Below are 27967 nucleotides of genomic sequence, written 5' to 3'. Positions count from 1 at the left end.
CGGCTTATACTCGGGTCGGCTTATACTCGAGTATATACGGTATGTTTATTTTTTAACCTGTGACATACGTGGCTGGGCAATATACTACGTAGCTGGGCAATATACTACGTGGCTGGGCAATATACTACGTGGCTCTGTGTTGTATACTACGTCGCTGTGCAATATACTACGTGGCCCTGTGCTGTATACTACGCAACTGGGCAATATACTACGTGGCTGGGGAATATACTACGTAACTGGGCAATATACTATGTGGCTGGGCAATATACTAGTGGCTGGGCAATATACTAGTGGCTGGGCAATATACTACGTGACTTGGCAATATACTACGTGGCTGGGTAATATACTACGTGACTGGGCAATATACTACGTGACTGGGCAATATACTACGTGGCTGGGCTATATACTACGTGGGCTGTGCAATATACTACGTGGACATGCAAATTCTAGAATATTCGATGCGTTAGAATCGGGCCACCATCTAGTATATATATATATATATCCTGAACCACAAAGAAGCAAGTATGTACAGGTAAAATAGGGCCAGGCGTGTAATACAACTTGCCTATAACAACATGCCGGCGAGCCTACGTTGGCCTAGAAAAATTATAGATATAATGTAGCAGAAGGCAATTGTAGATATAATATGAAGATATGCAAGCAAGCCAAGTGTTGAAGTCAGCAAAAAATCCCAATTATAGAAATTAAATAGACAGAGTCAATAACTAGTGGTTTAAATGAACTAATAGGTGTCGCGTATTTGAAGGGATGTGGGACTGAGTGCACCCAAAACCAAATACTGACAAAGTATTGTATGAGAGGTAGTTCAGCATAAGGTGGTTTATATGACAGGCTATGAGGAGGAAAGGTTGGCAAGTGCCAAGCAGATGCTGGTTAGATGTAATAAGAAGTTTACAGCATAGGGGGCCCAAGTTAGAAAGTATAACAGTAAAACATAGGAACAAGATTAGGCAAAAGTATGCGGCATATTACCTAGGTGGTCCAGGCTACTGAGCGTGGCGCACACCCCGACGCACGTTTCTGGTCGCCTCTGACGAAGTATCAATCCGAAACTCACGTCACCGTAGGTTGTCATGTTGCACCATGCACATTGTATTACACGCCTGGCCCTATTTTACCTGTACATTCTTGCTTCTTTGTGGTTCAGGTTGCACATACATATATATTCTTTAACAATTTGTGCACCCTTAATTAATGTATTTTATGTAGTGTGGGCACGCGCTTCTGTAGTGCGACCATGTAACCAATTGCTTGTGAAATATATATTTTTTTACTTTCTGTATTTCACGCTTCTAAACTTCTATGACCATATGTTCGGTGTTTCCACTTTTGGGTTTCCTGATTATTTCCAAATGGTCTGCCATTCATACTCTAGCAAGTATATGTTAGCATTTTTCATACTAGACAATGGTCTGATACTCTCCCTTTGGTTTGATAAATCATTTGCTCCATCTGCTTTTTGTTTAAAACATGACACACCAACAAGAGACAAAAAAATGCAGCGTCAAAAGCAAACTAAAAAAACGCAATGAACAGATGCAAGTAACCTAATATACTTATTAGGTGCAGAAAATCTGAAACGTCAAAAGGTCATCGTGGGAATGTAGCCTTAGGAGAATTTGGATTTTTTAGGGGGATTTTGCTGTGGATCCGCTGCAAAATCTTCTTAAAAATAAATCCATGTAATAGATGATAGATATAACTGAGAAATCTTTATGAACTGAGAATTGTCTGATAAAATATTTGAAATATATTTTTTTAAACCAGCCCATTATTTGCTTAACTTCCCTTTTTTTTTGCATTTTCTCAGACTTTAGAACTATTGCCTTGAACTAAAAACTACCGTAGTAGTGATGAGCGAATGTGCTCGGATAAGGCATTTGGCGTTCTCGAATAATATGTTCGAGTCCCCACACCTGCAGGTCTCGCTCCTGTTTGACAGCTGCAAAACACGTGGGGATTGTCTAACAAATAGGCAGTCCCCTGCGGGGATTCGCACATATTATTCGTGCCCACTGGAGACACTCTGTTAGCACCCGAGCATGCCCTGATAACACCTCATCCTAGCATGTTCGCTCATTACTAGTTACTAGACACTTTATTATAATGACATTCTTTTTTATGCACCTCTATAAAGGAGCATTAAAATGTACTAATGCAAAACACATGAAAGAAGAGTATCCGTATGAACTTTGTAGTCTGTATCTAGCAATTAAAAAAATTAAAAAATTAAACATTACCTGTATGGTGACCTCTACCTATGTAATTGAATTCTTGCCCAGCTTACTAAATCAGCAATATAATCTTAGGTCTTTTCCTTTTTTTAAAAAAAAAATTCTGGCTTTCATTGTGGTAAAGCAGAAGATACACAGTATTGAGTTATATAATAACAGAATGAAAATCTGGACCAGCCATCTGGAACGTAGGAATGGAACGTCACGGTCTGATCAGTTATGAGTTATGAAACTTTTGCGGTTTGCTAGTAAATATCTGCTAGTTTTACGATGAGGCAATAAAAAAAAAGCCGGTGTCAGCCCGAACTGGTTCTTGTGATTATATGCTCAAAGTTACAGTACTTGGAGGCGATGGACATTGGAGAATGCTGCCTTGTGGGAATAGCGATCCATGGTCTAATGCAATTACTTGCATGTTAATGGTTGCACTTTAATCAATCATCTGGTCCCACCAGGCTTTAGAAAGAGAGCTGTCAAAACTTCCAACATTTCATTTTAAAGTCCCCTAATAAGGTGTGTAGATTTGTTAGAGCAGCACAAAGAGGGGGGGTGTTGTAATTACAAAGTGTCCATGGACAAAGTACGTATTCTGCTCACGTGGGTCAGACATCTGTACAGGAAAATTACACCCCACATTACCCCGAACAGTGATGGCCAAAGAGCACCATGTGCACCAATCTGGTCTTTAAGTTTCCGTAGCGTGTAAATGCTGCCGTTTTTCTGCTGCATATTTTGCAATGACATTTATATAAATTTTATTCCCAATGATTTTTTTTTTGTTTATTTTTTCGGATACCCCCTTCTCAATCGTAGTGACACATTGACGGCGGATATTGCGTGACGTAACAATGGAGAGTCGACAATGAAATCGCTGGGAACACCAGGTGAGTAGAAGTGTTATTATTTGAATGGGGGGTAAACATACAGATTGAAAAGTGGCTATCTTAGAAGTGGACAACCCCCTTTATAGTTGCAAAAGTTGACCTGCGAAGATATTTTTTTAATTCCACAGCACATCAATTCCGATTACAGTAAAGCTGTGTGCCCACGATTAATTTTTGATGCTGCGTATTTTTGCGGCTTCAAAAAGGCTGCATCTTACAGGTCTAGCAAATGGGATGGGATTTATAGAAATCTCTTGCCCACTGTGCTTTTTATTCTTTTCTTTTTATTCCGCGTAAGCGGACTTGTAGTGCATTTATTCCGCGTAAGCTGACTTGTAGTGTGTTTATTCCGCGTAAGCTGACTTGAAGTGCGTTTATTCCGCGTAAGCTGACTTGTAGTGCGTTTATTCCGCGTAAGCTGACTTATAGTGCGTTTATTCCGCGTAAACTGACTTGTAGTGCGTGTTTTGAATCCATAACATGTTAATTTCTTTTGAGGGTACACAGTTTTTTGTGCATATTTTTGCTATAGAATTGAGAATTGCATTTGATGTGGAAAATTTGTAGGTAAAAAAACGCAAAAGCCTTTTTAGTGCAGAAATGCATTAAAAAAAATGTAATTTGCTCATAACTTTATCAATAAAATTTTGTCAAAGCCAAATATCAGGAAGTGTCAAAAATAAAGCTGTATTTAAAATAAAATACAAAAAAAGAGACAAAAACCGCAGTGGAAAAAAAAGCAACTCATGTAAAAAAACAAACAACTAAATACTGAAGAAAAAAAAATTTGCTAATTCCATAAAACAAAAATGGTTGTCATGTATTAATTCAGTTGAATGGCTAGCATCCGAGTCATTATTAATCAAGAAGACGGATGAACAGCCGGCATCCCATATGTGATAACATTATTTTTTAGCTTAACTTTTTTACATGGTGGACTTTTTCTTCATGGAATGTAATGACCCATAATTTTAAAAGGATGAAATAAAGTGAATAAATGTTATTGCATATCGAATGTGAACTATTAATCTATCTTATAAATAGATAATTTGTGCAGAAATACTTCTAAAAATCCCCAAATCCTCATTTTTAAACTGCACTACATATGCACTGTGAGAACTTAGCCTTTAGGCTAAGTGCACACGTTGCAGAATTACCGCGGAAATTTCCGCGGCAATTCTGCAACTCCTGCCGCGGGTATATCGCATGCAGAATTGGCATGCATATTCCCGCAGAAAACTAGCGTTTTGCAAGCATAATTAGCTTGCAGAATGCTAGCGATTTCCAAGCGATCTGTAGCATCGCTTGGAAAACTGATTGACAGGTTGGTCACACTTGTCAAACATAGTGTTTGACAAGTGTGTCCAACTTTTTACTATTGATGCAGCCTATGCAGCATCAATAGTAAAAGATAGAATGTTAAAAATAATAAAAAAATTTAAAAAATGGTTATACTCACCTTCCGCAAACAGCCGATCTCCTCAGCGGTTTCCGTTCCTATAGATGGTGTGTGTGCAGGACCTTCGATGACGTCACGGTCACGTGACCGCGACGTCATCGCAGGTCCTTCACACACACCATCTATAGGAACAGAAACGGCCACGTGCACCGCTGAGAGGCGGGATGACTCCTGGGCCATCAGAGGGTGAGTATATCACGATTTTTTATTTTAATTATTATTATTTTTTTTTTAACAATTATATGGTGCCCAGTCCGTGGAGGAGAGTCTCCTCTCCTCCACCCTGGGTACCAACCGCACATGATCTGCTTACTACCCGCATGGTGGGCATAGCCCCATGCGGGAAGTAAGCAGATCAATGCATTCCTAGGTGTGCGGAATCCCCGCGATTCCGCAAATTTAATGAACATGCTGCGTTTTTTTCTGGAATGCGATTTCGCTCAGGAAAAAAACGCAGCATGTGCACAAAAAATGCGGATTACATTCTATTAAATAGGATGCTTAATGTCAGCGTTTTTTCGCGGTTTTATAGCGTTTTTATAGCGAAAACCGCGAAAAAACCGCAAAAAATCTGCTACGTGTGCACACAGCCTTATAGTTTAGCCCTACTCATGACACACACATTTTTTTTATTTTTTAAGTGGGCAAACCCATCTACTTTTTCAAGAGAAAGCGTTTTTTTTTACCCTGACGTCTTTTTTTTTTAGCATTTTGTTGTGTGATTTCTTTTGTTTTTTCTTGAGCACTTAGTTGATTTTTTTTTTTTCCCACCGGCAGATCTTTTCACAGTTTTTTGGAGCATCTTCTTTTACTAATGTAATTTTTTTTAAAAATCCATTCAACTATGAAAAACCTGCTGGCGTTTTTATACAAGCAAAAACACTGGCAAGATTCTCAAAAAGATGATGAGGTTGGTTCTACTGAGCCTTCCGATTGACTTGCATTGTAAAAGGATAGAGCGTCTTCAGAGCGAGAAATGCCTAAAAAACGGTCAGCGTTGAGGAGTAAAAAGAGATGGACGTTCTTCTTTAGATCGGTCAGGTCACTTTTAATCACTTAGCGTCTTTTAAATGTGAAATAGTTGAAAAACATTTGAACATTTGCATTTCTATGTAGAAACATCTTGCTGTTAATATGTTCATTCTTTCGAGCGTTGGCTCTTTTTTAGGGTGGACTTAGGAGCAGACTCGCGTGAAAAAGACGTCGTATGGGACCCGCCCCGATTGGCGTAATGGAGAACTTTTATCCCTGTTAGGCTACTTTCACACTAGCGTTGTGCACTGCACGTCGCTATGCGTCATTCTGGAGAAAAAATGCATCCTGCAAAAGTGCTTGCAGGATGCGTTTTTTCTCCATAGACTTGTATTAGCGACGCAGTGCCACACGTCGCAACCGTCATGCGACGGTTGCGTCGGACCGTCGGCACAAAAAAAGATACATTTAACGTTTCTTTGTGCGTAGTTCCCGTCTTTTCCGACCGCGCATGCACGGCCGGAACCCCGCCTCCGCCTCCCCGCACCTCACAATGGGGCAGCGGATGCGATGTAAAACTGCATCCGCTGCCCCCGTTGTGCGGCGCTTTCAACGCTAGCGTCGATGCGCTGCAACGTCGCATAGCATGCTGCGTTTGTCACCGTATTGCGCAAAAAAATCACCAATGAAAGTCTATGGGGGCCAGAAAAATATGGATTACACACAGACCATGCGTGTGACTTGCGAGAAATACGCACCGGTGTTATAGAGAAAAGCCGGCAATTCAGTGCGGTGTACAGTAAAATCACGCTGACAGAATAGAATAGTATAGGTAGAATAAATGTCTACACATAGAATAGGTATACTGTATGTATGTATGTATGTATGTATGTATGTATGTATGTATGTATGTATGTATGTATATATATATATATATATATATATATATATATATATATATATATATGTGTGTCAGTGATACACATATATATATATTTATATTTCATACAGCGCTAGACATCATAAAAGCCGGTAATTCAATTGCCGGCTTTTGCTATGTCCTTCCCAAACCCGACATGATATGAGACATGGTTTACATACAGTAAACCATCTCATATCCCTTTTTTTTGCATATTCCACACTACTAATGTTAGTAGTGTGTATGTGCAAAATTTGGGCCTTCTAGCTATTAAATTAAAGGGTTAAGTCGCGGAAAAAATTGGCATGGGCTCCCGCGCAATTTTCTCCGCCAGAGTGGTAAAGCCAGTGACTGAGGGCAGATATTAATAACCTAGAGAGGGTCCATGGGTATTGCCCCCCCCCCCTGGCTAAAAACATCTGCCCCCAGCCACCCCAGAAAAGGCACATCTGGAAGATGCGCCTATTCTGGCACTTGGCCACTCTCTTCCCACTCCCGTGTAGCGGTGGGATATGGGGTAATGAAAAATTCCCAGGCTCGAGTTCATATGAGGACATCCAGCAGAGGGCGCATCACCGCGACTCAAGGTAACTACAGGACATTCCCCTGCATTCTATTCATTCACCATGTTTTACAGACAGGAGCGACTGCATTAGCAGAGCTCCTGGAGTAAAATGATTTAACCCCTTCAGATGGATTTACATTGTGGGACGTGACCTGAACGACGGAAGGTATGGGATATTGTTGTTTTTTTATTTTTCCTTTTTTACAGAACGAGGGTCTTCAGGTGGATTAAGAGTCTAATAAAATATTAAAACACCCTGTGTCTTTATTTCATTAACCCCTTCCCGACATGTGACGGAATAGTACGTCACATGTCGGGACCCCCGCTTTGATGTGCGCTCCGGCGGTGAGCGCACATCAAAGTCGCGACATGTCAGCTGTTTTTTACAGCTGACATGTGCGCGCAATAGCGGCGGGTGAAATCGCGATCACCCGCCGCTATTAACTAGTTAAATGCCGCTGTCAAACGCAGACAGCGGCATTTAACTACCGCATCCGGCCGTGTGGCCGGATATGAGCGCATCGCCGACCCCCGTCACATGATCGGGGGTCGGCGATGCTCCTCCATTGTAACCATAGAGGTCCTTGAGACCTCTATGGTTACTGATTGCCGGTGGCTGTGAGCGCCACCCTGTGGTCGGCGCTCACAGCACACCTGCATTTTAGCTACATAACAGCGATCTGATGATCGCTGTTATGTAGCAGAGCCGATCGGGCTGTGCCTGCTTCTAGCCTCCCATGGAGGCTATAGAAGCATGGCAAAAGTAAAAAAAAAAAGTTTTTAAAAATGTGAAAAAAATAAAAAAAATATAAAAGTTTAAATCACCCCCCTTTCGCCCCAATCAAAATAAATCAATAAAAAAAAACCCCAACCTACACATATTTGGTATCGCCGCGTTCAGAATCGCCCGATCTATCAATAAAAAAAAAGCATTAACCTGATCGCTAAATGGCGTAATGAGAAAAAAATTCGAAACGCCAGATTTACGTTTTTTTGGTCGCCACGACATTGCATTAAAATGCAATAACGGGCGATCAAAAGAACGTATCTACACCAAAATGCTATCATTAAAAACGCCAGCTCGGCACGCAAAAAATAAGCCCTCACCTGACCCCAGATCACGAAAAATGGAGACGCTACGAGTATCGGAAAATGGCGCAATTTTGTTTTGTTTTGTTTTTTGCAAAGTTTGGAATTTTTTTTCACCACTTAGGTGAAAAATAACCTAGTCATGTTAGGTGTCTATGAACTCGTAGTGACCTGGAGAATCATAATGGCAGGTCAGTTTTAGCATTTAGTGAACCTAGCAAAATAGGCAAGCAAAAAACAAGTGTGGGATTGCACTTTTTTTGCAATTTCACTGCACTTGGAATTTTTTTCCCGTTTTCTAGTACACGACATGCTAAAACCAATGATGTCGTTCAAAAGTACAACTCGTCCCGCAAAAAATAAGCCCTCACATGGCCAAATTGATGGAAAAATAAAAAAGTTATGGCTCTGGGAAGGAGGGGAGCGAAAAACAAAAACGGAAAAACGGAAAAAGCTCTGGGGGTGAAGGGGTTAAAGTACTTTGTAATAATGTGTGTGTGTTTTATTAACCATTTCCTACTATTGGATTAATAATAATAATAATAATAATAATTTTTATTTATATAGCGCCAACATATTTCACAGCACTTTACAATTAAGCGGGGACATGTACAAACAATAAATTCGGTACGAGTTAAGACAATTTAAACAGTGACATTAGGAGTGAGGTCCCTGCTCGCAAGCTTACAATCTACAAGGAAATGGGGGGGACACAATAGGTGAAAAGTGCTTGTTATTTCAGGTCTGGCAATTATAATACATAGGGATTTTCATACAAAGCTGCATGATCCGGTCATCAGCCCGTGTGTTTAAGTGCAATAGTCAAGTATCAAGTGCAGTTAATCGTGTGCATGGAGGGTGTGGAGACAGATGAATAGTAGGGTGCAGATTCAGAGTAATATTTGGAGGGAGGGAACAGGGCAAGGTTAGTTTACTGAGTAGTTGGTGTGGTAGGCTTGTTTGAAGAGATGGGCTTTTAGAGCGCGCTTGAATAGGTCGGGGCTAGGTATCAGTCTGATCGTCTGGGCAAGTGCATTCCAGAGAGCTGGCGCAGCATGAGAGAAGTCTTGGAGACGGAGGTGTGAGGTTCGGATTACAGGGGATGTTAGTCTTAGGTCATTTGTAGAACGGAGGGCGTAGGGCGATAGACAGAGATGAGAGAGGAGATATAAGGCGGTGCAGAACTGTGGAGAGCTTTGTGGGTGAGAGAGATGAGTTTATACTGGACCCTGTAGCGAATGGGTAGCCAGTGTAATGACTGGCACAAAGTAGAGGCATCGGTGAAGCGGCTGGACAGAAATATGACTCTGGCTGCAGCATTCAAGATGGATTGGAGAGGAGAAAGTTTGGTAAGAGGGAGACCGATTAGAAGAGAGTTGCAGTAGTCCAGACGAGAATGAATAAGAGCGACAGTAAGAGTCTTAGCAGTTTCAATGGTGAGAAAAGGTCGGATTCTGGAGATGTTTTTAAGATGCTGGTGACAAGAGCGAGTGAGTGATCGGATATAGGGAGTAAAGGAAAGTTCGGAGTCGAATATGACCCCAAGACAGCGGGCATGCTGCTTGGGAGTTATGGTTGAACCCGCCAGGGTAATTTCGATGTTGGGTAGAGTGAGGTTAGTAGAAGGGAGAAACACAAGAAGTTCCGTTTTGGAGAGATTTAGTTTCAGGTAGAGGGAGGACATGATGTTAGAGACAGCAGTCAGACAATCCTTGGTATTTTGAATTAGGGTAGGGGTGATGTCGGGGGAAGAAGTGTATAATTGGGTGTCATCAGCATAGAGATGATACTGGAACCCAAATCTGCTGATTGTTTGTCCAATAGGGGCCGTGTAAAGAGAGAAGAGGAGGGGGCCTAGGACTGAGCCTTGTGGAACCCAGATAGTAAAGGGGACGAGGAGAGGAAGAGGAGCCGGCAAAAGATACAGTGAAGGAGCGTTCAGATAGGTAGGAGGAGAACCAGGAGAGGGCTGTGTCCTTGAGGCCTATGGAGCGGAGCATAGTGAGAAGGAGCTGGTGATCCACAGTGTCAAATGCGGCAGATAGATCCAGGAGAATCAGCAGAGAGCAATGACCTTTGGATTAATAATGGATAGATGTCATAATTGACGCCTCTCCATTATTAATCTGGCTTAATGTCACATTACAATCAAGGTGACATTAACCCTTCATTACCCCATATCCCACCGCTACACGGGAGTGGGAAGAGAGTGGCCAAGTGCCAGAATAGGCGCATCTTCCAGTTGTGTCTCAATGACATACATATATATATATATATATATATATATATATATATATATATATATATATATATATATATATATACACTGTATATATGTTTTAACGAACATTTGAGCACATAAATCCATTAGATGTCGGTTTTGCAAGCTTGCGAGAAAATATCGCAGTACGGATGCCATACGGATTACATACGGAGGATGACATGCGCAAAATACGCTGCCACACACTGCCTACGGCTGATATACGGATCACTATTTTGGGAACATTTCTGCGTATTACGGCTGTAAAAAACGGACCGTATTTTCATACGCTGAGTGTGACGCCGGCCTAAAAAAAATTAAAATAAATAATTTTGATGGAAACTTTCCAAACATATGCCAAAAAAACTTATCCAAACACCTTTTTTTCCCCAGGATAACACTACCAGCTGTACACTATATAAGAACTTATAGATATATTTGTTGTGTGGCCGGCATATAATGATCTCACGATGGTTATACTGGATGTGCATGGTCTGTGGCTGTTCCCAGATGTAAATGGATGAAAAAATTACTTTTTTAGGCCAGATACATTCTTCTTATGCTCCATGTTGAGCACAGTGTCAGGGTTTTTCATCCCTGAAAAATGGGATTCAGACAGAAACTCCTCTGGTTTATGCCCTCAGTTCTGGCAGTGTCTGAAGACGCAAAAATCCTTTTCTACATTTTATTGCCGGTTTTGACATATGCCATGTAAGGTCAAACTTGCAATTTTTTTTCTGTAGTTTTCTACTGTGAGAAATTGCTAATTTTGTCTGTAACTGAATTAAAAAAAAATATATATATTTTTTATAAAATGCTATAATAAAATATCCATGATTGTCCATAAGTATGCAAGGAGCCACGGGACGCTGGCACTTTATAATAGCTAACTGCTATTACTCACTACTTATTCAACCTCCAATTTGAAAAGCTCAATAACATTGAATTTTATAGTAAAAAAATCAGATATAAAATATAACTAAGAACACGGTCAGATCTATGATTTAAAGGAAATATGGATTTTTCTTATTATAATTATTCAATAATAATTGCTGCATAATCCTAATGGATAGCTGTCTACCCTGGGTGCTAAGCAATGACATGAATAGGTTCTGACCAACGCCTGCGGCAGCGGTTGCAATGGCGGCCGCATTGGTTGTCATTTGCTTAGGTGAATTCATATTTATGGAAAGTGCACTTTGAGATTACTAAAAAGGATAATGAAATCTGTAGATGCGTTCTTTTGTAAATCTTCATTATAAAACAGGAGCGATTCTTCATTTGAGGAAATCATGCGGTTTTCTTCTGTAATGATTTTAATGGCTTTTTTTATGACGCTTGTGTGGTTTTAGTGTCTAAATTGCGAAAGGAAACCACTCTAAATCTGTTCTGAATCCGTGCACGTGTCAATAGATCAGCATCGCTCAATAGATTTTTACCCAGTAAGACAGATTACAGCAACAGAGATTAGATAGCTGGAGATTCACCAGTGTTAGGAATTAATGGATATCCATGGGAAATATGTACCGGTACGTAGATTCCCAGCTCAGTATTTACTGGCATAACTACCTGGCATGGCATGCAGCATGCACACAATGTGGCAGTGATCTGTTGTATGGTGGCTCCAACACTGTATCATGGATACATTCCGCCTAGGAATCAATACTTCCAATGCATTCACATATCCATGTGTCACGGTCCGAGGATGGACTGTGATGTACAGACTATCCGTGGGTCTCCTGACCCGAACTTGACAGTTTCATCGGTTTCATATATGTCTATCAGGCTGTCAAGTTTAGGTCAGGAGACCAGGGGACGGTCCATGAATCATGGTCCATCCTCGTGTGAATGCGGCATAAGGGAGAAGACATAGGTTATAAGTGGTGATGAGCGAATATACTTGTTGCCCGGGTTTTCCTGAGCACTCTCAGGTGGTCTCTGAGTATTTGTTAGTGTTCAGAGATTTAGTTTTCATCGCCCCAGCTGAATGATTTACAGCTACTAGCCTGCTTGATTACATGTGGGGATCCCCTAGCAACCAGGCAACCCCCACATGTACTTATGCTGGCTAGCAGCCGTAAATCATGCAGCTGAGGCAAAGAAAACAATCTCCGAGCAGTCATAAATTCTCGGAGACCAGCCGAGCAACGAGTATACTCGCTCATCACTAGTTATAAGGCATCCAATGGAACATGGCACAATTCTACATATAGTATTCAACAGAATAAAGCTTTGTATGGTGCCTTACAATATTAGGGCTCTTGCGCACCACTGATTTCCTTGGACAGGTGCTATCTGTGGATAGCACTCAAACCTATGGGGCTGTGCACATGTCTAAGGGAAAAATCAGAGACTTGTCCAATTTTTATTAAATTCTGTAAATTAAGTCTATCGGTCCATACTCTGAGGATATCCGAGTACAGTCCTATTTTCAGGGACTGACAAAACAGAAGTTGGATAAAGTTATTTTTTTTTCTCTCCACTTCTGAGAAAAACTGATGCAGATCTGATGAGAATAACGGGACCGTTTTTCTTGGATGTGTAGAAGACGGTGCTGTGACTCTACCATTACTTGTCATTGTTTCAATAGACTTGGAGCTCATGTGATGTACAATACAATGACCAACCAAAAATTACATTTTCAGCTTGAAAAATCATCCTAATGAGACAGTAACAAGGTGTCTCCCTTCTGTTTAATTGATATCCACTGCCTCTTTTCACGTGTAATCCGGATCTAGCTTCTGAGACAGGTTACAGAAAGCACGTCCTTGTCTCTGCCCTTACGATTGTGTCTGTCAAACTACTTATTAGTATAACAAAGAGGCGGGCTTTTATTTCCAGGCCAGCCAATGCCTGCTTAGATGTAAGGGAAAGGAAGTACCAGCACATTTAGTGCTGGTAGAATGCTCATGAAAAAGAACTGCTCACTGAGAAATAATAGTATGTTTTAAGGGAGGAGAATCAAGGGTTTCTGGACATTTGATACTTCTTTTTCCTGAGGGGTGAGGACACCCAGACCATGGTCTTACACTTTGTTACACCAGGAGGATGTATAGAGCCAGTAATACGTGTTTTGTGGTACAGTTTGTTCATTCTCTAGAGAAAGAATCTTCACCTTTTTTTAATATATGTAAAAAAAAATTCACACAATGTTCAAGATCTCGACTTGATGTCAGTGAATGGAAACGCGTAGCTAAAACCCTGCCTCGATTATGTTCACTTTGGCACTTTTTGGACCATTACTGACTGACTCTTTGCGCATGTTAACACTGACATTACAGCTCAGCCAAAGGAAATGAGGACCCGGCAGATCACAAAAAGAGGAGAATGACTTAAGTGAAGCTGCTTCTCGAACCAGAGGTCTTTTCGGTGTGGAGTTGGTGGATAATTAAATCTTACAACATAAACGTCTTCTGAATAGTCCATATTAATCATACTGAAAAATGAAAAGTATCAGCTGCACAATGAAAAGGCAGCGGGGGAATAAGGGTCATTGCGAAGTAATCCATAGACAAGTATTTTAGATCAATATACCTTTTAGGAAGAATTAATATGCCACTTCATATATTATGTATTGTGGAGTATTTCCCACTATATTAAGCTGTCAGCTTCACATTCAAGTACAGATCGAACCAAACAAAAATGGAATTAAAAAAATGTAGCACAATGATGTGAATATTCATACATGTAAAACAAGATCCCTTTTCAGAAAAGTTCCCAGGCTCAAGTTCATATGAGTTCATCCAGCAGAAGGCGCATCACCGCGACTCGAGGTAACTATAGGACATTCCCCTGCATTCCATTCATTCACCAAATTTAAAGACAGGAGCACAGCTGCATTGGCAGAGCTCCTGGGTGTAAAATGATTTAACCCCTTCAGATGGATTTACAGCGTGGGACAAGACTGATCGACGGAAGGTATGGAATATTGTTGTTTGTTTTGTTTAACTTTATTTCTGGTGACCAAGGGTCTTCAGGTGGATTAAGAGTATAATAAAATATTAAAACACCCTGTGTCTTTATTTCATTAAAATATTTTTTAATAATGTGTGTGTGTTTTTTTTAACCATTTCATACTATTGGATTAATAATGGATAGGTGTCATAATTGACGCCTCTCCATTATTAACCTGGCTTAATGTCACCTTACAATAGCAAGGTGACATTAACCCTTCATTACCCCATATCCCACCGCTACACGGGAGTGGGAAGAGAGAGGCTAAGTGCCAGAATAGGCGCATCTTCCAGATGTGCCTTTTCTGGGGTGGCTGGGGGCAGATGTTTTTAGCCAGGGGGGTCCTATAACCATGGACCCTCCCTAGGCTATTAATATCTGCCCTCAGTCACTGGCTTTCCCACTCTGGCGGAGAAAATTGCGCGGGAGCCCACACCAATTTTTTCCAGGATTTAACCCTTTAATTTAATAGCTAGAGCTTCAAAATTTTACACAAAGACACTTCTTACATTACTAAAGAGGAATATGTAATAAAAAAAGGGATATGAGATGGGTTACTGTATGTAAACCATGTCTCATATCCTGTCGGGTTTGTGAAGGAGAGAGCAAAAGCCGGCAATTGAATTACTGGCTTTTATGCTATCTTGCGCTGAATTACCGTATATACTCGAGTATAAGCCGAGATTTTCAGCCCAAATTTTTGGGCTGAAAGTGCCCCTCTCGGCTTATACTCGAGTCACGGTCGGCAGCAGGGTCGGCGGGTGAGGGAGAGAGGGCGCTGAAGCATACTTACCTGCTTCCGGGGCTCCTGGCGCTGTCCCTGCAGTCCCACGGTCTCCGGGTGCCGCAGCTCTTCCCCTGTTCAGCGGTCACATGGGACCGCTCATTAGAGAAATGAATATGGACTCCACTCCCATAGGGGTGGAGCCGCATATTCATTTCTCTAATGAGCGGTAACGGTGACCGCTGATAGAGCAAGAGGCTGCGGCACCGAAGACCAGCTGTCTGGGGGAAGGAGCGGGACGCCGGGAGCAGGTAAGTATTACATATTCACCTGTCCGCGTTCCACACGCCGGGCGCCGCTCCATCTTCCCGGCATCTCTCCGCACTGACTGTGCAGGTCAGAGGGCACGATGACGCATATAGTGTGCGCGCCGCCCTCTGCCTGATCAGTCAGTGTAGAGAGACGCCGGGACGGGACGCTGAGGAGCTGCAAGCAAGAGAGGTGAGTATGTCTTTTTTTTTTTTTATTGCAGCAGCAGCAGCAATGGCACAGCTTTCTATGGTACATCTATGGGGCAATAATGAACGGTGCAGAGCACTATATGGCACAGCTATGGGGCAATAATGAACGGTGCAGATCACTATATCGCACAGCTATGGGGTAATAATGAACGGTGCAGAGCACTATATGGCACAGCTATGGGGCAATAATGAACGGTGCAGAGCACTATATGGCACAGCTATGGGGCAATAATGAACGGTGCAGAGCACTATATGGCACAGCTATGGGGCAATAATGAACGGTGCAGAGCACTATATGGCACAGCTTTCTATGGTACAGCTATGGGGCAATAATGAACGGTGCAGAGCATTCTATATGGCACAGCTATGGGGCAATAATGAACGGTGCAGAGCACTATATGGCACAGCTTTCTATGGTACAGCTATGGGGCAATAATGAACGGTGCAGGGCACTATATGGCACAGCTTTCTATGGTACAGCTATGGGGCAATAATGAACGGTGCAGAGCACTATATGGCACAGCTATGGGGCCATAATGAACGGTATGGAGCATCTATTTTTATTTTTGAAATTCACCAGTAGCTGCTGCATTTTCCACCCTAGGCTTATACTCGAGTAAATAAGTTTTCCCAGTTTTTTGTGGCAAAATTAGGGGGGTCGGCTTATACTCGAGTATATACGGTAAATATAAATATATATATATATATATCTATATATCTGTCTCACTGATATATATATATATATATATATATATATATATATATATTATATATATATATACCTATTCTATGTGTAGACATTTATTCTACCTATACCATTCTATTCTGTCAGTGTGGTTTTACTGTACACCGCACTGAATTACCGGCTTTTCTCTATAACACTGCTGCGTATTTCTCGCAAGTCACACGCATGGTTCGTGTGTAATCCGTATTTTTCTCGCCCCCATAGACTTTCATTGGTGGATTTTTTGTGAAATACGCTGACAAACGCAGCATGCTGCGATTTTCTACGGCCGTACAAGACCGTATAATACGGATCAGTAAAATACGGCAGATAGGAGCAGGGCCATAGAGAATCATGGTACCGTATGCAATCCGTATTTTCTGTGCCTCTCATACGTCCGTAAAACACGCCAGTGTGACGCCGGCCTAAACAGTTCAGTGAACCTTCCCACCTGCTTGTTTCCCTTAATCTCCACCCCACCTTCTTTGATTGTCAGTTCTGGCTTCATAGAGCCAGGGAAGGGAGGAGATGGATGGGGAACAAGTAGGTGACAAGGTGCACTTAAATGTTTGACTGCAGCTAGGGTGCTCTGAGCGTCGGCACAGAATGACTTTTCAAACCAAGCACAGGCACTCGGTGCACCCTTGGCGTGGCAAAACAGTTCAGTCCACCTTCCTACCTGCTTGTTTTCCCTGTCTCCACCCTTCTTTCTTTGATTGACAGCTCTGGCTTCATAGAGCCAGGGAAGGGTGGAGATAGATGGAAAACAAGTGGGAAGATGCACTGAAATGTTTGGCTGCACCTAGAGTGCACTGAGCCCCTATGCTTCGTTTTTGACCAGCCAATCTGTGCTTACAAAGTCCATTTAACCCATTATCGACTGCCGATAAGCTTTCTAATGTTGACAGTTGAGGGTACTTATTCCTCAGCGCTGTTTTTTAACGTTCCCCAGCGTCGGAAAATCTCCAGGGTTTCGGCTACCTGGGGTAGCTGAGACCATAGAGAACATTATGTATAAAAATAGTACGATCAATTCCTCCTTACTTAGATGAAAATTATATTTTTTATTTTTTCCATTATATGCAGATAGGGTTGGGGTTAGAGTTGTGGATAGGCTTGTGTTAGGGTTAGGGTTGAGGTTGGGATTAAGGTTAGGGTTAGAATTGTTTTTTGTTTTCAAAAGTGAAAAAAAATGGTGACGATATGACGGCTAGTTTTGAGCGCAAGTGTTCGCTATTCGAGTTTGTATCGGGTGCTCAGGTATGCACGGAGTATCGCAGATCCCCGCTGTTTTTTTGGGGGGCATCTAACAGCCATGAAACATGCGGGGCAGGGACTCAACCAGGTCACTCGAGCACCCGCGATATTCGATGCATAACCAAGCTCCTGATGCAAACTGGAGTATAGAGCACTTGCGTTCAACACTAATGTTAGCAAATTCTGTGTCGTACCTGTGGGCTCAAAATACTCACTATACCCCTGGATAAAATCCTTTGGGGTGTGGTTTCCAAAATGGGGTCACTTGTGGGTGGTTTCCACGGTTTAGGCACATCAGAGACTCTCCAAACGCAACATGGTGCCTTCACAAAGTCAAATGGCGCTCCTTCCCTCCCGAGTCCTGCCGTGGATTTCCCCCACATATGGGGTATCGGCGTACTCTGGAGAAATTGCACAACAAATGTTGGGGTCCATTTTCTCTTGTTACCTTTGTGAAAATAAAGTTTGGGTCTAACATTTTTTTTTTTGTGAAAAAAGTTAAATGTTAATTTTTTTACTTCCACAATACTTCAGCTCTCGTGAAGCACCTGAAAGGTTAATAAATGCCTTGAATGTGGTTTTGAGTACCTTGAGGAGTTAAGTTTTTAGAATGGCATCACTTTTGGGTGCTTTCTGTCATACAGGTCCCTCAAAGTCATTTCAAATGTCAGGTGGTACCTAAAAAGAATGGTTTTGTAAATTTTGTTGGAAAAATGAGAAAATCGCTGGTCAACTTTTAATCTTTCTAATTTCCTAGCAACAAAAAAATATTTTTCCAAAATTGTGCTGATGTAAAGTAGACATGTGGGAAATGTTATTTATGGACTATATTGTGAGATATTGCTCTGATTTAATAGCACAAAAATTAAAAGTTTGAAAATTGCTAATTTTTCAAAGTTTTTGCCAAATTTCCATTTCTTTCATAAATAAACACAAGTCATATTGAATAAATTTTACCACTATCATGAAGTACAATATGTCACGAAAAAACAGTCTCAAAATCAGTGGGATAGAGTGAATTGTTCCAGAGTTATAACCTCTTAAAGTGACACTGGTCAGAATTGTAAAAATTGGACTGGTCATTAATGTCAAAATTGGCTTGGTCACTAAGGAGTTAAAAGAAACTCAAAAAGGCTGAAAATATGCACAGAAAGTCATTTTGACGTTGCAATGCGTATGTTAGTTCTTTTTAGTATTTTTTTCTTTCTTGGCTTTTTCAGGCGGATTTCAGGTGAAATCTGCCTAAAAATAACAACTTCTCGTGCACATACTCCATAGGTGTTCAAAAAACAAAATCACCTAAAATCTGTGGCTCATAGTAAATTTCTGACTCATTGCATTTTAATGCCGATTAATGTATTAATTACAATTAGCATGTAAAAAATTATTTTAAGCAGGTCCAACAAACACATGAACCAAAGAAAGCACTTTCCATGTACCTGAAACAGTCATATCTGCACTATAGACAAGAATATTATAGCTGCAACTGCCAAAGTATATTTTTCAGGGAAAATACACGTATCCTGGCTGCATATTGCCATTTTATCGATAATCCCTGGTAATTGTGGAGGTTCCACGTGTCTCACACCTTTATATGTACAGAGATTAGCAGCTGCCTGTCAGACAGAGAATGTAGCACAAACAGTAGGTAGGGAATGAGCGATCTCTCCTCCGGGGACTGAACCTGTATCAATCAGGTTTTGTGTAATATATTTTACTTCCTGCATTCATTTATAAAAGCCAATCAGAGAAGTTCACTACATGCAAAATTTTTTAGTAAATTGTGCAGTCCAGTTATTGTATCATTGACTTCCAACATTGCTGTTTCTGTCATTTATTTGCAATGGAGAGGGTTTTTTTATGATTATTTCCATCTTGTACAGTTATGGCATATCCTGGTGTTGAAGACGGTGGAGGATGGTCGCACATGATATTTTGTCTCTTACTACTTTCTGTAGGACCGTTTTCAATAGTATTTCCTAAATAAAACACATTGACCTCAATTCAACATTTGAGGGTTTCTGTAGTCTTTTTTTGTCGTCTTTCTTTTAGAGATTAATTTGCGCCAAATTCATCAAAATATGCATACGATGTTTAATGAATTGTCACAATTTCAAAGATTTTTATTTTTTGTGTCATTTTAGAGTAAAATCTTTCAATAAGTTTTAAAATGTTGCATGTTAGCTTTTAACTGCACCAAAAAAAAACAAAAATATATATTTCTCAGTTGCCCATGACAGCAGTACCAGAGAGAGGGGATCCGCCCTTCAGGGACAGGAAACCTATAGGATAAAAGGGCGGTACCTCTCCCCTGCATCAGTTTGGTTTCCTGTCCCTGACGGGGAACCTTCTAGGAATCGGTACCTGAGAACCAGCGGGGAGGCCCCTGTTCCGGCTGGTGCGGTGTCCGAAGCCGCCACTGCTGGGACCAACGGGTCTGCAGAGTGCGCGGGGGGAAGCGCAGCTGCCACTCCGGATAGGAGGTAGGGGCTTCATGGACCCGGACGCCAGAAAAACAGCACGCAGATGGGCACTTCCCCGGATATAGTGCCTTTACATTTCCGCGTCCCGGGCAGTGCGCGCCTGCGCAGAAGAAAAAAGAAAACAAAAATGGAGATCAGCGCTTTCCCGGTGACGCAGCCTTGGAGGAGGGGCTGGTATTGGCGCCATGTTTAAAAAGAGGAGTGAGGCGCAATTCATTGCTGCATGCCGTCCAGAGCCATGGAGGACAGCGATCAGCAGCTCCAGCTGCCGCAGCCACTACAGCCGCAGCAGCAGCGTCACCACCAACGTAAGCCGGATGTACAAAGGAAGAGGTCCTCTGCCGACACTCACAATACCCGGTCCAGCAGCCATTCTACAGAGCGTAGCAAAGGCTCCAGTATTGTGAACCAGCCGACACCACCACCTACGGATCTGATACAGGATCCTACACCTCCTCCAGAACCGGTACCTGTGGCTGCGCAAGATGGGTGAGTGATCTCCGTGAAAGTTCACTAGTATAATGGGGTCCCCTCTTCTCCGTTTATTTTAGGCAAGGAAAAGAACGGGGAAAACTAAACACAGAACCTGCCCACTGTGTGAGAAACCCTTACTGCAGTCCTGGGATAAGAAGTTGTGTGATTCCTGTATAGGACAAGTCCTCTGTGAGGAAACCCCTAACTTCGCCTCTGAATTACGATCAGTAATAAAATCAGAGGTAGAGACAGCATTTAAATCCCTTAAAGGAGAAAGGGTTAAGGAAAAAACACCCATACCCTATTCCCACTCCGATTCCCCTAGTTCTGATTTCGGAGACTCAGACGGGATTCCTCCTCCTCTTCCTCAGATAATGAGAGTGGAGGTCGCCACTGCTTTCCTTTAGATGAAGTCGATGCACTTGTGAAAGCAGTAAGATCGACCATGGGCGTCCTAGATCCCCGGGCTGACAAGACAGTACAGGACATAATGTTTGGAGTATTAGGTCAAAAAAAGCGCAGGGTATTTCTTATTAATGAAAACATCCAAGCCTTAATTAAAAGGGAGTGGGAAAAGCCAGAGAGAAAAAACTCGTCAGTACCATCCCTTAAATGGAAATATCCCTTCGAGGAAGAGGCTTCGACTTCATGGGATAAGGCCCCTAAACTTGACGTGGCAGTAGCCAAGGCCTCAAAAAAAATTGCCTTAGCCTTCGAGGACTTGGGGACACTGAAGGATCCTCTCGATAAAAGAGCGGATACCTTCCATAAAGGGGCATGGGAGTCGGCAGGAGGATGTTTAAGGCCGGCAATAGCTGCCGCATGCACTTCTAGATCCCTAATGATTTGGACTGATAATTTGGAAAAACAACTAAGGGATGCCGTATCAAGAAGTAAAGTAATAGAATCTATTCCCATGATTAGAGGGGCGGCAGCCTTTCTGGCAGACTCATCAGCTGACTCCGTTAAACTAACTTCCAAATCAGCAGCCCTATCAAATGCAGCCCGTAGAACCTTATGGTTAAAAAGCTGGCCAGGCGACCTACAAACCAAACAGAAACTTTGCTCAATCCCATGTGAAGGAAAATTTTTGTTTGGGGAGACCCTGGATGATATTTTACAAAATGCAGGAGACAAGAAAAAAGGGTTCCCCATCCTGGCCGCACCATTTGCTAAACGGCCCTTTCGGAATAGAAAATGTTTCCGTAGACGGACGCCAAGGGAGCAGAACGGATGGGATGATGGGAAAAGGAGAGATAGGGGCTTCCTTTTTGTTAATTCCCCAAGAGATAAAAAGACCATTTAAGGTACCTTCACACGAAACGACTTTGTAACGATATCGCTAGCGATCCGTGACGTTGCAGCGTCCTCGCTAGCGATATCGTTTAGTTTGACACGCAGCAGCGATCAGGATCCTGCTGTGATGTCGCTGGTCGCTGAATAAAGTCCAGAACTTTTATTTGGTCGTCCGATCGCCGTGTATCGTTGTGTTTGAAAGCAAAAGCAACGATACCAGCGATGTTTTACACTGGTAACCAGGGTAAACATCGGGTTACCAAGCGCAGGGCCGCGCTTAGTAACCCGATGTTTACCCTGGTTACCAGCGTAAAAGTAAAAAAAACAAACAGTACATACTCACCTGCGCGTCCCCCAGCGTCTGCTTTCTGACACTTACTGAGCGCCAGCCCTAAAGTGAAAGTGAAAGCACAGCGGTGACGTCACCGCTGTGCTGTTAGGGCCGGAGCTCAGTCAGTGTCAGGAAGCAGACGCTGGGGGACGCGCAGGTGAGTATGTACTGTTTGTTTTTTTTACTTTTACGCTGGTAACCAGGGTAAACATCGGGTTACTAAGCGCGGCCCTGCGCTTAGCAACCCGATGTTTACCCTGGTTACCCGGGGACCTCGGCATCGTTGGTCGCTGGAGAGCGGTCTGTGTGACAGCTCCCCAGCGATCAAACAGCGACGCTGCAGCGATCGGCATCGTTGTCGCTATCGCTGCAGCGTCGCTTCGTGTGAAGGTACCTTAAGTGACAACTCCCCCAGGGTGGGAGGGAGGTTATCTCAATTCCTCCCAGCCTGGGAAAAAATCTCAACCAGTGTCTGGATATTGAAATTGATAAAATCGGGACTTCAAATAGACTTTACTTCCCTTCCTCCCCAAAATCATGTGGTCACACCGCTAAAATCCTCACCTCAACAATAACAGGCGTTAGAACAGGAAATTATGAAGCTCATAAACAATAATAATAATAATAATTTTTATTTATATAGCGCCAACATATTTCGCAGCGCTTTACAAATTATAGAGGGGACTTGTACAGACAATAGACATTACAGCATAACAGAAATCACAGTTCAAAATAGATACCAGGAGGAATGAGGGCCCTGCTCGCAAGCTTACAAACTATGAGGAAAAGGGGAGGAGACACGAGAGGTGGATGGTAACAATTGCTTTAATTATTTGGACCAGCCATAGTGTAAGTCTCGGGTGTTCATGTAAAGCTGCATGAACCAGATAACTGCCTAAGTGTGTAGCAGTACAGACACAGAGTGCTATTAACTGCATAAAGTGTATGAGAACATGATGCGAGGAACCTGATTGTTTTTTGTTTTTTTGTTTTTTTTATAAATAGGCCACACAGGGATAGTTAGGTTAATGCGCTGAGGCGGTAGGCCAATCTGAACAAATGAGTTTTTAGGGCACGCTTAAAACTGTGGAGATTGGGGATTAATCGTATTAACCTGGGTAGTGCATTCCAAAGAATCGGCGCAGCACGTGTAAAGTCTTGGAGACGGGAGTGGGAAGTTCTGATTATTGAGGATGCTAACCTGAGGTCATTAGCGGAGCGGAGGGCACGGGTAGGGTGGTAGACTGAGACCAGAGAGGAGATGTAGGGTGGTGCTGAGCCATGGAGTGCTTTGTGGATGAGGGTAGTAGTTTTGTACTGGATTCATGAGTGGATGGGTAGCCAGTGTAATGACTGGCACAAGGTAGAGGCATCGGTGTAACGGTTGGTGAGGAATATGATCCTGGCTGCAGCATTCAGGACAGATTGGAGCAGGGAGAGTTTGGTAAGAGGGAGGCCGATTAGTAGAGAGTTACAATAGTCCAGACGAGAATGAATAAGTGAAACAGTAAGAGTTTTTGCAGAGTCGAAAGTAAGAAAAGGGCGAATTCTAGAAATGTTTTTGAGATGCAGATAAGAAGAGCGAGCCATTGATCGGATGTGGGAGTCAATGAAAGCTCGGAATCAAGGGTGACCCCAAGGCAGCGGGCATGTTGCTTTGGAGTAATGGTGGAACCGCACACGGAGATGGCAATGTCAGGCAAAGGTAGGTTAGTAGAGGGAGAGAACACGAGGAGTTCAGTTTTTGACAGGTTCAGTTTCAGATAGAGGGAGGACATGATGTTAGAGACAGCGGTATGACAATCACTGGTGTTTTCTAAAAAGGTCGGCGTGATAACAGGAGAAGAGGTGTATAATTGGGTGTCGTCAGCATAGAGATGTTACTGGAAACCAAATCTACTGATTGTTTGTCCAATAGGGGCAGTATAATTCCCAAGCCGTCATCCAAGAAGTTCCCACAGGGGAAAAAGGAACAGGTTTTTCTTCCCTGTTGTTCCTGGTTCCAAAACCGGACGGATCCTTCCGCACGATAATAAACTTGAGGAAGCTGAACAGCTATGTAAAGAACCAAAGGTTCAAAATGGAGTCAATAAAATCAACAATGAAAAACCTGTTTCCGGACTGTTTCATGATAGTGTTGGATCTCAGCGACGCGTATTATCACGTCCCCATCCACAAGAACTCCCAGAAATACCTCAGACTAGCAGTAGTCATGGGAGGGGAAGTAAGGGAATATCAATACAGAGCTCTTTCCTTTGACATATCAGTGGCACCCCGCATATTTACCAAATTGATTGCGGAAATGATGGCCCACCTGAGAGAAAAAGACATTTTGATAATTCCATACTTGGACGACTTTCTGATTGTAAGCAATTCAGCCCAACACTGCCGTCAACAATGCGACAGAATGATAGAAACTCTAACAGAGTTAGGCTGCCGTCACACTAGCAGTATTTGGTCAGTATTTTACATCAGTATTTGTAAGCCAAAACCAGGAGTGGAACAAATAGAGGAAAAGTATAATAGAAACATATGCACCACTTCTGTATTTATCACCCGCTCCTGGTTTTGGCTTACAAATACTGATGTAAAATACTGACCAAATACTGCTAGTGTGACAGCAGCCTTAGGGTGGCTTATAAATCTTCAGAAATCAAAACTAGAACCGACCAGAATTCAAGAGTTTTTGGGCCTAACCTTGGACTCAATAACACAGGAATGTCGCCTCGCAGACCAGAAAAAAAACAAAAACTAAATCTTGTCTCAAAAGCTCGCTCAAACCCTCGTATGACCCCAAGAAGGGCAATGTCATTGCTGGGGTCCCATTCTGCCTGCCTCCCAGCAGTCCAGTGGGCACAACTGCACACGAGAAACCTCCAGTGGGACATTCTGAGGAATCAGAATACACTAAGGGGATGTCTAGAAGACCACATCACTCTAAATTCAACCACTATTCATTTCCTAGTTTGGTGGTTGGATCCCAACAACCTATCAATAGGGGTCCCTTGGGTAATAGAGGTATCTCAAATAGCTACCACAGATGCCAGTCCCACGGGGTGGGGAGCTCACTTAGGCAACAATGTCACTCGGAATCTGGAGACGTCAGGAATACAAAGCTTCCTCAAACCAAAAAGAAATCTGGGCGGTGGGCCGCGCTCTATTATCTTTCCTTCACAACCTACAGGGGCATCATGTCAGGGTGTTTTCGGACAATCAGGTAGTGGTCGCCTACCTGAATCACCAGGGGGGACCAGATCTCACACCCTTATGAAGGCCACTTCCGAAATATTCAGTTTAGCGGAGAGCAACTTCCTATCCCTTTCCCCACTACACATAAGAGGAGTGGAAAATCAGAAAGCAGACTTCTTAAGCCATACCCATTTAAGGCAGGGGGAATGGACTCTAAATCAAAGCGTCTTCGATCAGATCATAAAGCTTTGGAGGGTCCCTGTAATAGACCTTTTCGCCGATGTAAAAAACAGGAAGGTAAAAGAATTTTGTTCTCTAGACCCCAGGGGGGGCCCTCGGGCACTGGATGCATTCACAATTTCCTTGACTCAGGGTCTCGCATATGCTTTTCCCCCTCCTATAATTATTCCAACAGTTCTGCGGAAAATCAGACAGGACAGGGCAAGAATCAGCCTAATAGCCCCCTTTTGGCCCAAAAGGACCTGGTTTTCCTGGCTGAGGATGCTATCGGTCACCGATCCCTGGGTCCTTCCGGATCTTCCGGACCTCCTATCACAGGGACCGGTGTTCCACCCTCAGTCAGAGAATCTCCACTTGACAGCGTGGAACTTGAGAGGTCACTACTAAAAGGAAAGGGCTTTTTGGATAAATTAGTTTCCACACTATTAAAAAGTAGGAAAACAAATATCAGGAGAGGATATAAATCTTACTCCGCACATGGCCATCTTGTCCATGCTACCGGGACCAATAACCAAACAAAAAAGTAGTCTCCTGAGGTTTTGCTTGACGGCAGCCCGCATGGTTATACCTAGACATTGTCGTACAACGAAAATTCCGTCCATGATTGAATGGTTAACAGAATTCTCACATATCCACCATATGGAGGAATTGTTTGCACAGGTTTTGGGTGATAACTCGAGGTACTTGCGGACATGGCAACCCTGGATTTTATTTAGGGACTCTGGAAGTTTCGGGGCTCTCATGGAGAAATGGGAGGTACTTTCCCGGCAGTGAGGTTTCTCCTCAGCTTTCCTGGGCTGGTTTCAGAGGGCTGCGGAGGCATGGTCCTTCCTTTCCCCTTCCCATTTTTTCCTTTCTTTTTCCTCTTTTCTTCTTATCTTTCCTTTAAGTCTGACGTTATACCATAAGCAACCATAGCTGCTGTCAGGGATAAATAATGATATATTGGGTGGATTCTATGGATAAATATAGCAATTGGAAATAGACTTCCACTTAGCGAAATAATTATCGAAATGGGGCAACAGGTGGTGGACAATACGAGATGCTAAGAAAGAACAGAAGAGTTGAGCAAGGAACATATACAGCAATAACTAATAAATATGATTCTGTGATGATACCATATTTGCGTGAAGTAAAAAACACGTACTATTTTGAGAAGTTTTGTAACTACTTTAGTCTATATGTATGTTTGTATTTGTGATATGTTGTACTATTTTAATACTTTAATAAAAGAGATTAAACATAAAAAGTAGGAAAACGGTAACCACCAAAATATACGGCAAAACCTGGAAAAAGTTTCTGTCCACCTCTGGGGTGAAATTACAAGATGGGGTCCAAATTCCTAAGGTGTTAGAATTTCTACAAAAAGGTTTAGACCTGAGCCTCTCAGTAAGCACCCTGAAAGTGCAAATAGCGGCCTTGGGGGCATTATACAGTGAAAACATAGCTGCTAATCCATGGGTAACACGGTTTATCAAAGCTGCTATAGATTCATTATCCCTTAAAACTTTATCACTTAAAACGGCCCTTCTAACAGTCTTAACATCTGCCCGTAGAATAAGTGATCTCTAGGCCCTATCCGCAAAACCTCCCTTTACACAAATCCTGGATGATAGGGTTATCCTGAGAACAGACCCTGCCTATCTACCAAAGGTTGCGTCCAAATTTCATAGGTCCCAGGAGATAATCCTTCCTTCCGCCCAAATCCAAAAAATAAGAAAGAGGAAAAATTCCACACACTAGATGTGAGGAGGTGTCTAGCTCAATACTTAGAATCTACCCAGCGGCATAGGAAGGAAGGGTCTCTCTTTGTCTGTTTCCAGGGACCCAGGAAAGGACTCAAAACCTCCAAGGGCACTATAGCACGCTGGATAACAGATGCGATAGCCTTGGCGTACTCGTCCACAGGAAACACAGTTCCCGAGGGGCTGAAAGCGCACTCTACAAGAGCTATGGCGACCTCCTGGGCCGAAAGGTCAGAGGTATCAATAGACCAAATCTGTAAGGCTTCCACCTGGTCATCACCTTCAACCTTTTTTAGACACTACTGTTTAGACCTAGCCTCTTCATCTGACTTAACCTTCGGAAGAAGGGTTCTGCAGGCTGTGGTCCCTCCCTAAGCAATAATCTCTGCAATTCTCTCTGGTAGTGCTGTCATGGGCGACTGAGAAAAGCATAGTTACTTACCGATAACACTCAGAGCCCATGACAGCACCTGCTTATTCTCCCCCTCATCACGTGTGCGGTGAGCACTTTTATTTAAATGAAGTGTGTTTTCTAATATAGACACGGTGTATACCTGATAAGTAATATATTAAAAGTATATATTTTTCTTGTTGTCACGAACCTGGAGGACCTCCGATGCTCTGTA

At 42.6% G+C, this 27967-nt stretch overlaps 2 protein-coding genes across 4 annotated transcripts in view; one reads left to right on the top strand and one right to left on the bottom strand.

Annotated features, from left to right (window-relative positions):
- The window catches only part of MACROD1 (mono-ADP ribosylhydrolase 1), a 1026736-nt gene that overhangs the window by 264828 nt on the left and 733941 nt on the right, over positions 1-27967 (bottom strand). The gene's annotated exons all lie outside the window — the stretch shown is intronic.
- The window catches only part of FLRT1 (fibronectin leucine rich transmembrane protein 1), a 320213-nt gene that overhangs the window by 76611 nt on the left and 215635 nt on the right, over positions 1-27967 (top strand). Inside the window, exon 2 of one of the 2 annotated variants that reach the window (XM_077287614.1) lies at positions 3069-3139. The exons of the other annotated variant lie outside the window; for it this stretch is intronic. The gene's annotated coding sequence lies outside the window, so the exon portion shown is untranslated. The remainder of the gene's footprint in view (positions 1-3068; positions 3140-27967) is intronic. 2 annotated transcript variants of the gene reach the window in all.

The sequence above is a fragment of the Ranitomeya variabilis genome, chromosome 2 (genome assembly GCF_051348905.1).
Source record: "Ranitomeya variabilis isolate aRanVar5 chromosome 2, aRanVar5.hap1, whole genome shotgun sequence".
Taxonomy (NCBI): Eukaryota; Metazoa; Chordata; class Amphibia; order Anura; family Dendrobatidae; genus Ranitomeya; species Ranitomeya variabilis.
Note: the sequence above shows the minus strand (reverse complement) of the source record. Positions and strands in the feature narration are given on the sequence as shown.